We start from the raw sequence: 15,087 nt of genomic DNA on the forward strand, positions 1-15,087 counted from the left end.
CCTTTAAGAGCAAACAAAGGGGGCTCGGGGGCGAAGCCCCCGCATAAAAGAAAGATCAACGTTGTATTTAAAATAAGTTGGGTTAGCGTTTTCTTGTGACCTTTAAGAGCAAACAAAGGGGGCTCGGGGGCGAAGCCCCCGCACGAAAGAAAGATCAACTTTGTATTTAAAATAAGTTGATTTAGGGTTTTCTTGTGACCTTTCAGAGCAAACAAAGGGGGGCTCGGGGGGCGAAGCCCCCCGCATAAAAAAAAGATAAACATTGTATTTAAAATAAGTTGGTTTAGGGTTTTCTTGTCATCCTTAAGAGTAACGAAAAGGGGGCTCGGGGGCGAAGCCCCCGCATAAAAGAAAGATCAATGTAGTATTTAAAATAAGTTGGGTTAGCGTTTTCTTGTGACCTTTAAGAGCAAACAAAAGTATTTAAGATAAGTTGGGTTAGCGTTTTCTTGTGACCTTTAAGAGCAAACAAAGGGGGCTCGGGGGCGAAGCCCCTCATAAAAGAAAGATAAACGTTGTATTTAAAATAAGTTGGGTTAGGGTTTTCTTGTTACCCTTAAGAGTAACAAAAGGGGGGCTCGGGGGCGAAGCCCCCGCATAAAAAAAGATTAACGTAGTATTTAAAATAAGTTGGGTTAGCGTTTTCTTGTGACCTTTAAGAGCAAACAAAGGGGGGCTCGGGGGGCGAAGCCCCCGCATAAAAGAATGATCAACGTTGTATTTAAAATAAGTTGGGTTAGCGTTTTCTTGTGACCTTTAAGAGCAAACAAAGGGGGGCTCGGGGGCGAAGCCCCCACACGAAAGAAAGATCAACTTTGTATTTAAAATAAGTTGATTTAGGGTTTTCTTGTGACCTTTCAGAGCAAACAAAGGGGGCTCGGGGGCGAAGCCCCCGCATGAAAGAAAGATCAACGTAGTATTTAGAATAAGTTGGGTTAGCGTTTTCTTGTGACCTTTAAGAGCAAACAAAGGGGGCTCGGTGGGCGAAGCCCCGCATGAAAGAAAGATCAACGTAGTATTTAAGATAAGTTGGGTTAGCGTTTTCTTGTGACCTTTAAGAGCAAACAAAGGGGGCTCGGGGGCGAAGCCCCCTCATGAAAGAAAGATCAACGTTGTATTTAAAATAAGTTGGGTAATGGTTTTCCTGTGACCCTTAAGAGCAAATAAAGGGGGCTCGGCAAAAAAGAAATACTTAAATTTTGTTTGAATTAGTTGAAATGTGACAATATTTTCTAATCGAGTCAAACAAAATCCCACTAGCTGAGAGCTTCAAAACAATGTATGGCGAAAGTATGTCCCTCTAATGTCTTCAAAAAGTCCGCGATGGCACATGTCTATATTGTCTATCTTTTACGGATAACTTACTAGGTATAATAGTTATTTGTTATACAAGGGGGCAAAGTTGTATTTTAACGCCGAGTGTGGAATTGAAAAACGAGCAAGTGAAAGGATTTTATAGTTGAACCACGAGCGAAGCGAGTGGTTCGAGAATAGAATCCTGAACGTGCGAGTTTTTTAACTCACGAGAAGTAAAATACATTTGCACCCGAGTGTAACACAAAACTTTTCCCCTCACTATAGCAAGGAAACTACAACGCAAAAGATGCGTTTATAACTGCTTCCAGTAGTTCCACAGGTGGTAAATCATCTTTATTACTAGATTCACCTACTTTTATCAATTTTAAAGCAGTTAATTTGACTTTATTCAAGGTCAAATTACTTTACCCACTAGTGGATAAAATGCGTTTTTACCCGCTGCTATTAAAGGACAAAATACGTGTTTCCGAGCTAGTGAGGGGAAAACATTTTTATGATAATACCGTAATAAGAAGGTAGCCGCTAGTTATTATTAAGTAGCAATTAGCAATAAGTACACGTTAAGCCACAAATGGCATGTAGAATCCGCCTACTTGAAATAAATTTATGTATAAATGTTAAAAGTATTTCATTATTAATGACTAAAAAGTATAAAATAAATTAATAGTTTAAAAAACACTATAAAACACGCTTTTATAAATGCACGTAAAAGCCAAAAATAAATTATGGATCGTTCAAGTTGTCTCTATTTGTTAGCTGAAGTTTAAAAACTATGTGCTTTTAATTATAATATTTGATTGTAAAAGCGTGGGGCGCTGGAACAGGAAAGACTTTCTTGTAAACAAATACTAATCCGAACTTCCTGGCGAATGAAGTTGCATAAGAACATAACGTTTACATATGCCGCCTAAGGGTTACCAAAGAGAACCAAAGATATCTCGTCCACGAACAAGAACTCTGCATCCTGTCACTGTAGACACTTTCCCCTTTTGTACTTTGATTACCGGAAAAAATCGGCGTTCTAAGTGTCGGTGACTGTCGACTCTCCTCGCTACTAGCGCATATTTTGTCTGAGTTCGACAAACTGGTACCTACTTTGAACACTGACTTTTAATTGATTTGACTGTTTAATGTAGAACCTACTAGTCATGCTGCAACTCCAGTTAGCGCGTCAATATGTGTAACCTCCTTCCCGTAACATAGCATAATTTGATTTATCAGCAAGTTATACAAAAAGTCTTTCCTGTTCCAGCGCCCCACGCTTTTACAATCAAATATTATAATTAAAAGCACATAGTTTTTAAACTTCAGCTAACAAATAGAGACAACTTGAACGATCCATAATTTATTTTTGGCTTTTACGTGCATTTATAAAAGCGTGTTTTATAGTGTTTTTTAAACTATTAATTTATTTTGTTAAAATTGTTCTTATGTATCCTTCGTGAGGTGAAAATATATGTATATTATTACGTGCTGTGTACGTTTTATGGACATGGCATATTCGTTAAAATTTGGTGAATATTTACGAAAATTATTTTGAATTGAAAATCAGTAGCCATTGAAAGTAAGTATTCAGACTTCCAATCGTATTTAAAATAAAAATAATATAGAAAGCATTCCAAAAGTATGTAGGCATGACTTTTTAACTTTTGTGTTACGGAGGTAAACGAGCAGACAGGTCGCCTGATGGTAAACGATCACTGCCGCCCATGGACACCCGAAACACAAGAAGGGTGCTTTTCGTTTAATGTGATAACTAATGAGATGTATGTATTGTACTATCACCCCCTTTTCGTTTTGGCGTTAGATTTAGGGACATCCCGTATGTATAACACACGTATTTAGATGTTATTTTTATTAGCAAGAATTATTTATATAGGACTAGCTTTTGTCCGCGGCTTCGCTCGCGTTAGAAAGAGACAAAAAGTAGCCTATGTCACTCTCCATCCCTTCAACTATCTCCACTTAAAAAATCACGTCAATCCGTCGCTCCGTTTTGTCGTGAAAGACGGACAAACAAACAGACACACACACACTCTCCCATTTATAATATTAGTATGGATTTACAATCTTCATGCTAAGAATCGTGCCTCAATTGTTTAGCGCCACCTATTAGAAACTATAATAACGCTGATGATGTCTACAATTTTTTTTTCAAAATGTGTATTGACGTGATTATCATGATATTAAAATAAAGAAGCATGTCATTTGTTCTTATAAAAAAATAAAAACACGCAAAAGTATTTCAGGAAAATATAATTTTGGGCACTTCCAGACTGCGAAACAGCACCATCTTGACTTATAATGACCATCACCACCATCTTGAGTGTTTACGCGATTAAGTCCCGTTTTGTTCTAAAATTATGAGTGCAAATCGTGTTAGTCTAAATCAATATACCATCTTGACTTGTCTAAAAGAACCATACATTTCAGGGGTATGGTTTTTTGTATGGGCCCATGTATGTTAAGGGACGGATGTATGTTATTTTCGTATGAAATAAGATTACATAAAATATGTATATCAACGAACGTGACAATGTAACATATTTATATAAATTATCATCGATATATATGTTATCTTGATATACAAACTGCAAAGTATGCATGACATAATATTTGTACTCTACATCACGTAATATATAATATTAGTATATAATACGGATAGAGATAAAGATGTTACCTATATATGTTATCTTATCTTATGTATGTTATTTGTGCTTGTGTATATGTAACGAAGCACGTGGTGTACATAGTTAGGTGTTTTATATATCTTTATAGGTAATTATTGCGTATATTAAACATACAACGTGACTTAGTTATTTACAAATAAAGCTTTTTATAAACTGATAGGCAGAATTTAAAAAAAAAAAATTTTTTTTAAACCCCGACATGGTGGACCAATTTTCGTCAAACATGGCTAAGAACAATTCTGACTAATTTAGCTTTCAATCAAAAACAAACGAACACTAAATCGGTTCAGTAGTTCGAAAGCTATGATGCCACAGACAGACACGTCAAACTTATAACACCCCGTCGTTTTTGCGTCGGGGGTTAAAAACAGTAATTTTTGCCTCCTAAGTTTTTCGGACCTGCCGGCCGATTTGTACGTAAGTAAGTTAAATCCATCAATCAATCAATTATTTATTCGTGATAACTACAAAATACACAAGTAAAAAAACAGAAACAGCAAATAAAAGAAATTAAACATATAAGTTACCACGAAATGGTCCCGACTCAGCATAAAATGCTAACCCAAGGGTCAGCGCTGGTCTTCCGTCGGGACCATTTTGTTGGTCACGAACGCAGCTGTACGACGCGGACCCGTGACATAGTGAACGCAGCGCAATGTTTATAACTAAACGCAGCGGCGAGCGCCATCTTGTCTGTCGCTAAGTTAAGTGTTTGGTGCAAGTGGATCTTAGTAATTTTTGCCTCCTAAGACCCACTTGCACCAAACACTTAACTTAGCTTAACTTAGCAAGAACTTGCGACAGGCGTCACAGGCGTAGGTATGCAATAGGTACAAATCGGCCCGCAGGTCCGATCTTCTTCATTCCTATTCTATATTTGATGTAAAAGTAGCCTATGCCACTCTCCATCCCTTCAACTATCTCCGCTTAAAAATCTCGTCAATTAGTCGCTCCGTTTTGCCGTGAAAGACGGACAAACAAATAGACACACACACTTTCCCATTTATAATATTAGTATTGATGTAAACTACTATTAAGCAGCCAAAATTACAAATTCGAAAATCAAACTTTCATACGGCCGTATGATTCAAGAGGTTGAAAAATAATGAATAAATCTTATTTTGTTCCAGAAACACACGTGACTTTCCTTTCACAAGACGGTCAGTAAACGGTATTAAACCTATATATATTTACGATCCCGTCACGGAGTTCATGAAATTCATATCGACTATTTTGAAGCCATGTCGCGTGAACACTGACACGTGTTTTTGGCCAGTGGCTTCATACTTTAGCTACTGTTTATGTAATAAACATGTTACCTACTGCCTAGGTCAGCAGCCAATATGGCGATATTTTGAACGAATTCATTGAGAGATAAATATCGTAATGCACTTTTGCAGCTTACTGTATTTAACAAAAATATTCGTCTGCCTTCTCTGCCTACGTACTATCAGCTGCAGAAGTGCATGGCGAATTTATCAATGAATTCATTCATAATTTCTCCATGCACTTTATTACCTACATACATTATATGCCTAAATATGGGTTTTTCTCGACTTAAGTACATATATCGATGGGGATATAGACCGAGATTACCTTTTTTGTTTTTTATCTACCAGTGTGCGTAGCCGAATGCACAAACGCTTACGCTCTTTCGTAGAAATTCTATCTCTATCGCTCCTGCGTATTGGGGCAACAGAGCCAGACTACCTTTCGCGGCGTTTCGTTTTCCTTTCGCGTTGCATAAATGCTATTCGGCTCCGGGGCCAGATCACAACACTTAGAGTGGAAATTAGTCACATATACCTTACAGTATACATTTTGGATGTGATTTTCTGTAAAGTGGAGTGGAGTGATGGTGTGGTTGCGCTTTGCTATAGCTTAGCTATGTGATGACATCGACTGTACTAGGCTTGTGTATTGTACTAATAGTACAAAAGACACAACTGCACTGTACTAGAACGACTAGTACGAGCGAGCGTTACTGTACGCCATATGCACAATTTGTCTCTCGCTCTCTCGGTGTACTACTGTACTAAATGTCCTGAAAGAACGAACTAGTACACTTCGGAGATCGTACTAGTTGGGAGCGATCTTTTCAGTGAACGAGCAGACACAACTTTAGACTGTACTGTACCTCTCTTTTGGACGAACTTTACGGACGTATATTTGTGGTGTTTAAAGACATACCTAAGTACTACTCGGGTCTAAAAGTTCTTCAAAGTTTTGCAAGTCCTAAATCCAGCCTGTGCCAATGAATTGACGTATTTAGAAATAGCTGTAAAATTATAAAAACGTGAGGAAACTGGACTGATTCCGATATGGATACTTGATTGCTACATTCTCTGTATTGTTTTCTTTAATGGAGGTGTGCAATAAAGCAAGATTGTATTGTAATGTAGGTTTAGTTTTTCCGTTTGCATTGGAAGGTCATACTTATTTTGTTTAGTACCTTATTTCTGAGATGTTGGTGAGGAAGAAGAAGGGAATATTTAGAATGCAACCGAAAAAATGTTTTTTTTTTTATTAAATTGGGTAACACAAAATAAGTTGTCGAATAGACGCATCTTGTGAGTCAGTTTTCGGCTTCGTTTTCTATGGAAAGCATTAAAACAGCTGTCATAGAAGTTTCAGAAAATATAAGCGTTGATACCCAGTAAAGAAATTGAGATGATTTTGTTTGCCTTTGCCCATCAGTGGGACATGAAATAAGGCCACATTAGGTCACATTGGCAGAAGACACTAAGGCTACCTTTTTTAGTTGTTTCAGTTTATAATTACTAATTGTATAATCGCTAGAACAGCACGTGTTTGCTGGTAATGACAGCTACATTGCTTACTCGGACACGAGACAACTCACGTTAGCCCGCACGTGTCTCGTGCTGGCTAGTTCTTCCTCTTTTCACCGACTTGTTTGTTCTGAGACTTCTATTTTTTAATTAGCTATACAACTATTGTCTTCGGTTACCGCGATAGTTACTCATGAAATAAAACTATGGAAACGGATTAAATCGCGTATAATGAATTTAAAATACATCCCGACGTTTCGAACTCTTTACAGCGTTCGTGGTCAACGGGTGACTGAGGAAAAATTAAAATGTGCAAAAGCTACCCACTTACAAGAAATATTAACGAACCATGACCACAAATAATATAGATTTCTAAGGCAGGTTCACACACTATTAATAAAGCTAGTTATACAATATTCAAAAAAAATTACCATTACTCTGCTAAAAAATAATTAACCAATTAATCTACACAAAATTGACAAAGAAACAAACTGCAAATGTCCAACACCATACAACCGGGTCGGGATGTATTTTAAATTCATTATACGCGATTTAATCCATTTCCATAGTTTTATTTCATAGCTATACAACTGTTTTGTACGGCAGCCTATTTAGGCACGTCTAGTGGTTACAAGTGTCCCCTGTTCGAAGCTTTGGTAAAGACCACGCCTCGGCTAGTGTATTTGGAAATTGTATCAATCCGTTGAAGTGGCCCACTCCTTCACACTTAGCTAATTTATGCGCAATTTAATATTAAGTCCTCAATAACCTTCTTTTGCTGAGCTACAAATAACCATGACAGGATTTTGAAGCCTGTCATTATCAAGTCAAACTGTGGACAAATAAATCATTCATTCACGCATTAGGATTGCCATTCCAGCTGGCAATGCGGCCAGCCTTCTGGGCACACTGCCCAGTGGCAGCGACTTGGGGGAACTTTTCTTTTTATGAGTTAATTTAATTTATTTATTATGTCCTATAAGTTCAAAGTTGTTAAATTATTGTTTGTGCTTGAATATATTTTACCAATATTAATTTTTAGATAGTACCGAAACATAAAGATTAATTTTTGCGATTTTTCAATTTTCAAGTAGGTACATACTTATATTATATTGTTTGTATTGAACTTTTTAAACGTAACTATAGTACCTACTTCTGCACATTGCTTATCAGTTGACATAATGACCGGTTATCAGAGAATGTCGATAACTGGAAATCAATATTGCATTTAAATCATTTATATGTGGAAATAATCATGTGCTACAGTAGGTTTACCAGTTAACCTGTTTAAAATTGTATTAAGTTCGTTAAGGGCTATAATTATAATTGGTAATAATGGCCATCGTGTACCAGATAACAGTATTTCTATTTTACTATTATTTAGAATAATAATATAAAGGATATCGACAAGTCCCATGAGAATCTAAGTAGGTACAAAGTACAAAGTTTCATGCAGAAAATATTATTTTGTTTTCGTCGATGTTTTAAGAAAAACAGAAATTATAATGGGTAAGTAGTAATTATAAAACAAAATAAAACAAAACACTGTCACTAAATTATGATATCCCTAAAATCTACTGTCTATGCCTTGCATTGGCCCCTTGTCAAGGTGCCTAATAAGAATTTATTATTTTATTTTTCCTAATCTAGCCATCAAAACCCTTTCCTTATACCTACTTATCTCAAGCTCATTTGACCGGTTAATAAATAAATACATAATTATGCACATGACTTCGATTTCATAACAGCAGAAATAATTACTCCATATAAAACTATCGCATGCCAACCCTCACGTGTCACACGTGCGGCATTGAACTTGACAGTCAGCGCCAAGTGGAACACACTTTACCTAGCCGCTGTCTGTTCTAAAATGACTTATCGTAGTACAACGCCTTGTGTTTGCTCAATTCCCCGGTAGATGTCGCTGTTCCTTTCGGAAACTAGGTAACGGTTGCTCATTTTGGAAATATGACCTACGCTACCTAATACGCCCCGGCGTACGAGGTTTAAATTATAATAAAAATGGTCATAGTAAGTTAACCGACAAAATATAAATAAATATAGACATAATGCAATTGAGGGCTTTTTTTAACCCCCGACGCAAAACGACGGGGTGTTATAAGTTAGACGTGTCTGTCTGTCTGTCTATTTGTCTGTCTGTCTATCTGTCTGTGGTATCATAACTCCCGAACGGATGAAAAGATTTAGATTTAGTTTTTTTGTGTTTGAAAGCTGAGTTAGGCTCGTGTTCTTAGCCATGTTTCGTGAAAATCGGTCCACTGTGTCGCGGTCTGGGTTTTTCTCTAAATTTAATTGTAGACCGATATTTGATGTACAGTTACAACCAGAGGGCGGAATTGCTCATGGCAAAAATCAAACGTCAATAGAGTTGGAACGTTAAATTCTATCGACTATCGATTACACTGAAATTATCAGTATATTGTTGAGTTGTTTTCGACGTAAGTACGACAAGGATACTTCTTTATCTATTTGTTGACTGTTTTTCGTTTTGGATTAACCATTTTTTTCAAACGGGAATTAGTTTCAAAAGGACTAGTGACAGAAATGGTAATTGTAATTATATGTCATACAATTTACTTTTAATCTAATCAAAGAGGTCAAAATCAAATGGTCGAATAGCTAATCAAAGAGGTTTAAAGTCAGAAATGTAAAAGGAGACTGAATTTATCGATAGCTGAAAATGTCGATAAAATTTAACATTCCAACTCTATTGACGTTTGATTTTTGCCATGAGCAATTCCGCCCTCTGGTTACAACACTATAAATTGTTTTGATATACATATCTCAATCGGCGGCACGAGCAGCGAATTCGATTAAAGCCCTTGAGCAGCCATTTTTATTTTTTACTATCGAATATCGTCATAATTGAAGAAAATTCTTAACTAGTTATATACCTAAACCTTTACCCCCTTATTCATAAACGTTTACTAAAGTCATCAAGCCGATAAAGTTGTTTTGTCCCTTTCTGTCACAACACGTCGGAAATAATTATTTTATTCATAGGTGAAAGCCGCATGAAAATCCGTTCAATGATTTTTGAGTATTTCGCGAACACACATACACAGTATACACACACATATATACACAGCCAGAGTGTACTGAAGATGAGCACTTGTACAAAATAGTGAATGAATCGAACTATACTATTGTAAAATAGTTGTTAAGACGCTGACAACACCCAATGACCTTGACGCTAGCGTACACTGTCTATTCGCATGGGAGTAAGTGAGAGCGCGATGTCACTAAAACAGGGCGGTTAGGTACGAAAAGTACGGAAAAATATTAAAATAAAATAGAAAGATGCATTATTTGTGCAATATGTTTCATTAGTGTTTTAGATATGTATATTTTTGTTATTGTAATTTTAATTAAAGACAACTAAGTGAATAATTGAACGACATAGAACCGTTAAATGACGAACTCGAGACCAATCTTTGCAATTTTTTTCTATCGAGCCGATTTCGTTAAATCGTGTATCGAGTACGCCTATGTTCGTTGAAATATAATGAATAATAACATATAATTTACTTGCCTTAATAAAACGAATAGTTTGTCTTAAAAAACTACGCAAGTAACATCAATTTTGCGCAGTTGGGTGTTGTCAGCCCCCTTAAGTGATTAAAGACCAATAAATATTTATTATTATTATTACTATACATGCGGTAACATAGTTACGCCCTTATGGATTTAAAAGATAGTATTGCGTTATTGCAATCGATTTTATACGTATGTTTATGATTAACTAGGTACGTTTCAAGGGCACGTGTTGTTTACTAGAAAGAAAGTACTATTGTTTCATTGTTTGAATTGTTACTTATTAGTTTAATTGTTGTAATTATATGGGTTATTTTGATTCGTAACTAGTTTAGGGAAACTTCTGTAATTATTGTTTGTTATGTAGCAATTTCCCCTGTTGTTTCTAGGTAGGAATAATTAAAATTGAATATAATATTTTTAGTTTCACAGTGCTTTGGTTTTTAACCCCCGACGCAAAAACGACGGGGTGTTATAAGTTTGACGTGTCTGTCTGTCTGTCTGTTTGTTTGTCTGTGTGTGTGTCTGTCTGTGGCATCGTAGCTCCCGAACGGATGGACCGATTTCGATTTAGTTTTTTTTTTGTCTGAAAGCTGAGTTAGTCGGGAGTGTTCTTAGCCATGTTTCAAGAAAATCGGTCTACTATGACGCGGTCGGGAGTTTTTTCAAAATTTTAATACTGGTATTCCGTGTAACTTATTAGGATAATAAATAAAATAAAAATGAATAAAAACACACAGACAGACATTTTAAGTTTCAGCTAAGCTAATTCCCAAATTTAATAAGTTGTAGGTTTTTCTTCAATAAAAGTTGTTGTCTAAAGTAAAATTCTATACAGTATATACCATTGGTTTCCCTTTTCCATCCTGACCTGACATACCTCTTTAATTTCTGTCAGTTTCATATTTAAATATTTTAAATGTTACACTTAGCTTATACCGTAACCTATAATAACCTTGAATCTTGCGTGACATAACAAGCCCCGTAGCCGAATGGCATTTCTGCGACGCGAAACGAAAACGAAACGCCGCGAAAGGTAGTCTGGCTCTGTCGCGCTAATACGCAGTAGATATCTACTGTCCGCGCACGAGTTCCGTGCATTCGGGGGCTGAGGTAAAGGGAGGGTGTACCCCGCGCCCGTGCGTCGCATCGCTCCCCACGCTCGCCCGAAAACAGTGTTGGGGACGAATTGAATGCAAATTTATCGAATCTTGTCGCTACACACTCTCCCAAACTTAGTCTTTTTTTAGTTTATTTTTGAGGTAAAAACCACATATTTTTTACCTAATTTTCTAGTCGTAAAGTTTATTGTTACGCAGCATCTGCAATTCTGCACGTTTGTGTTATTGATGTTAGCGTCATATTATTATCGTTACGTGTTTATTACCTCTCTTTTTTGTTTTGTCTAATACCTTTTGTCGGGTCTTTATCGGCATGAGAAAGCGATGCCATCTGCTTGCAGTATACAATTGAATAAAAAATATTTTTTTAAACACATACTAATCCGGTTATTATGATTAAATATATAACTATATTATAATTGCACTAGTTTTATTTACTTCATTATATCAATTGTACGTAAATATAGAATTAAAAGTGGATTATTAATTTTAATTTGATTAAAATAACTTAGTTCATAGTACCTAATCTGCCCTACGAAAATACGTTGCATATCATCGACAACTATATCGACAAATTCACAGCTCTCGGTCATGTCACCCAACATTCCTAACATTCCTTCCGCGTGCACGGAACTCGTGCGCGGACAGTACGAGCATTTCGTTTCGTGAGCGTTTGTTGCATTCGGGTTCACTGCGTAGCACGCAGGTGTTTATTCAGTAACCATCTAGAATAAATAGGTCATACTGATGAGCTTTTATTATAGGACCAACCCCGAACCCACCACTCAAAATATCTTGCTATATTTGCCCTACCTACCTAAATAGTCTACAGTTTAATCCATTTGTAGGCTTAATAAAATGTTCGTACTTATATATATTAATTCTAGAATGGTCTACGATGAAACTTAATAGGTAACTATTAATTAGTTTGCTGGTTCTCATACATAGGTACATCGGCTTCCACAGTATTCCTAACTTAGTACAGGTAATGTATTGTATAAGCTCTCCGAACTAATTTCTCCCTTTTCATTGTTACCTAGGTCACGTGACTTTGATACGACCACAAAAACATTTTGTAGGGCTTGTTACAAACTTAGGGTAGGAGTACTGCCTTAAGCTTTAAACTTACAAGTCTGTAAGTATAATTTTAATGGTCAAATACCTAGCTTATACAGTTTTGTGCATACAATCACGCCTGTATCCCATAAAGGGGTAAGCAGAGCACATGAAACTACAAAAGCTTCAGTGCCACTCTTGGCAAATAAGGAGTTGAAGAAAACGAAACTGTGACATTGCAGTGACAGGTTGCCAGCCTCTCGCCTACGCCACAATTTAACCCATACATTTACCCATTTAGGTAAATGTACAGTTTTGTATATTTACCTAAATGGCGTATGTTACTGTTATTAACACAGTCATGCCAAAGTCGGTCTCTGCCTTTGGAGGGCTTTGTTTCTTTGACTTTAGTACCTACATAAATTAAATCTATTTCAGTCTTTAGTTTATATTAGGTACAGGACAAAGTAATATTAGTATTATTTTAGACTATGCCATTTTTTTATAGAAAGAAAGTATTTATCAAGTATTAGGTACATATTTGTTATATAACGCAAATCATACATATTACTATAAACCGTCTATCCTTGAACCATGCGGCGTTTTGGACGGTAAATTCCTTGGAAGATGGGACGGGTGCTAGTCTGGGACGCCACATGCGTCGATTCACTGTCACCTTCCCATATATCTACCAAGAACCTCAAACAGGACTGGGGCAGCTGCGGAGCCGGTTGAAAGCAAAAAGCTCGGAACCCAATACCACTTTATGGTAGTTGGTGTCGAGGCCATTGGGTCCAAGTGCCCATGCAATTTTTAAAAAGCTCAGGGAATGCTGCCAGCACCTTGGGCACAATGCCGCGGGGGCCACGGTCGATGTATTTTAGTTTAGGTACATAGATTTTGTGTATTCGTGTATGTAGTTTATTTCATAATATTATTTAGTATTTATGTAGTTTATTTACTTGTGGACATTATTTTGGTTATTTCTGACCTTTATTGTACTTCTGTAAGTTTGTCTATCTTGCCTACTTTAATGTTCCTCTCATCTAATCTAAGGTTAGCTGGAAGAGATCCCTTATAGGGATAAGTTCGCCTTTGTACCTCTGTTCCTGTAAACTGTATATGAATCTGTTGTACACAATAAAGTGATTACTACTACTACTACTACTACTACTTAGTTTTTAATTTAATTTTAAGTTGTTTATATGAAACCAGAGCAATAGGCTACTTTCCTCCTAGTTAAATCAGCTTCTTTCTAAGAACTGTCAAAACGAATTTGAACGCTTTGCTAATATGGAATTCATATGAAATCTAATTGAGTGACGTCACGGTCAACTCAGTTAAGTACCTTATATATTTTTACCTGACATATTAAATAGAAATTCGATTTAAAAATAACTTCTGTCCATGTTTTTCTAATAATTATGACGACCGGTCTGGCTCAGTCGGTAGTGACCCTGCCTGCTAAGCCGCGGTCCTGAGTTTGAATCCCGGTATGGGCATTTATTTGTGTGATGAGCACAGATATCTGTTGTTGTCATGGGTGTTTACTATGTATATAAGTATGTATTTATCTATTAAGTATGTATATCGTCGCTTAGCACCTATACAAGCTTCGCTTAGTTTGGGGCTAAGTTGATCTCTGTAAGGTGTCCTCAATATTAATTTTTATCTGATGCTTTATTTCGTGCATTGTGAGGCCTGTTGTATTGTATGGATCTGAATGCTGGGCGACAAAGGTGGAGGATGAAAGGAGAGTGTACGTAGCGGAAATGAGAATGTTGAGATGGATGTGTGGAGTGACCAGAATGGATCGGATCAGGAATGAGTATATTAGGGGAAGTTTGAAAGTTGCGCCTATAACGGAAAAGATGAGGAGTGGCAGGTTGGCGTGGTTCGGTCATGTAATGAGGAGGGATGAATGTCATATAGGCAAAAGAATGTTGGAGATGAAGGTTGATGGATGGAGAGGGAGGGGTAAACCCAAACAACGCTGGATCGATTGTGTGAAAGAGGATATGAGGAAGAAAGATGTGAGTGTTGAGATGACGAAAGATAGAGGAGAATGGAAGAGGAAGACGTGTTGTACCGACCCCACATAACGTGGGATAAGGGTAGGAGGAAGAAGAAGCTTTATTTCGTGCATGGTACCTATAAAATATTTTATTTTAAGAACAGTCAATTTCCCTATCGTACGAATTTCCTTGCGAAACTAAATCGTCGGAACACGACTCTGACTCCACTGTTCTTATTTATTACATCATCACTATGTTATTTTAGCACATTCTGAGAAACCCCACAATGCTTCATATATTTGTGTACAAGAATGTTGTAAACAATGAGCGATTTTAGCCCAGTTTGTTTATGAAGTTATAAAATACTTACTTAGTTTTCGAAATTATATGTTTACGGTAGTGAAGTACTTACATATTACGAGAAAATGGGAGAAGAGGTTTAAAGGAGAATGATTTAATATTTATTTGTTATACAAGGGGGCAAAGTTGTATTTTAACGCCGAGTGTGGAATTGAAAAACGAGCAAGTGAAAGGATTCTATAGT

This window comes from Leguminivora glycinivorella, chromosome 21 (assembly GCF_023078275.1).
Source record: "Leguminivora glycinivorella isolate SPB_JAAS2020 chromosome 21, LegGlyc_1.1, whole genome shotgun sequence".
In the NCBI taxonomy this organism is placed as follows: Eukaryota; Metazoa; Arthropoda; class Insecta; order Lepidoptera; family Tortricidae; genus Leguminivora; species Leguminivora glycinivorella.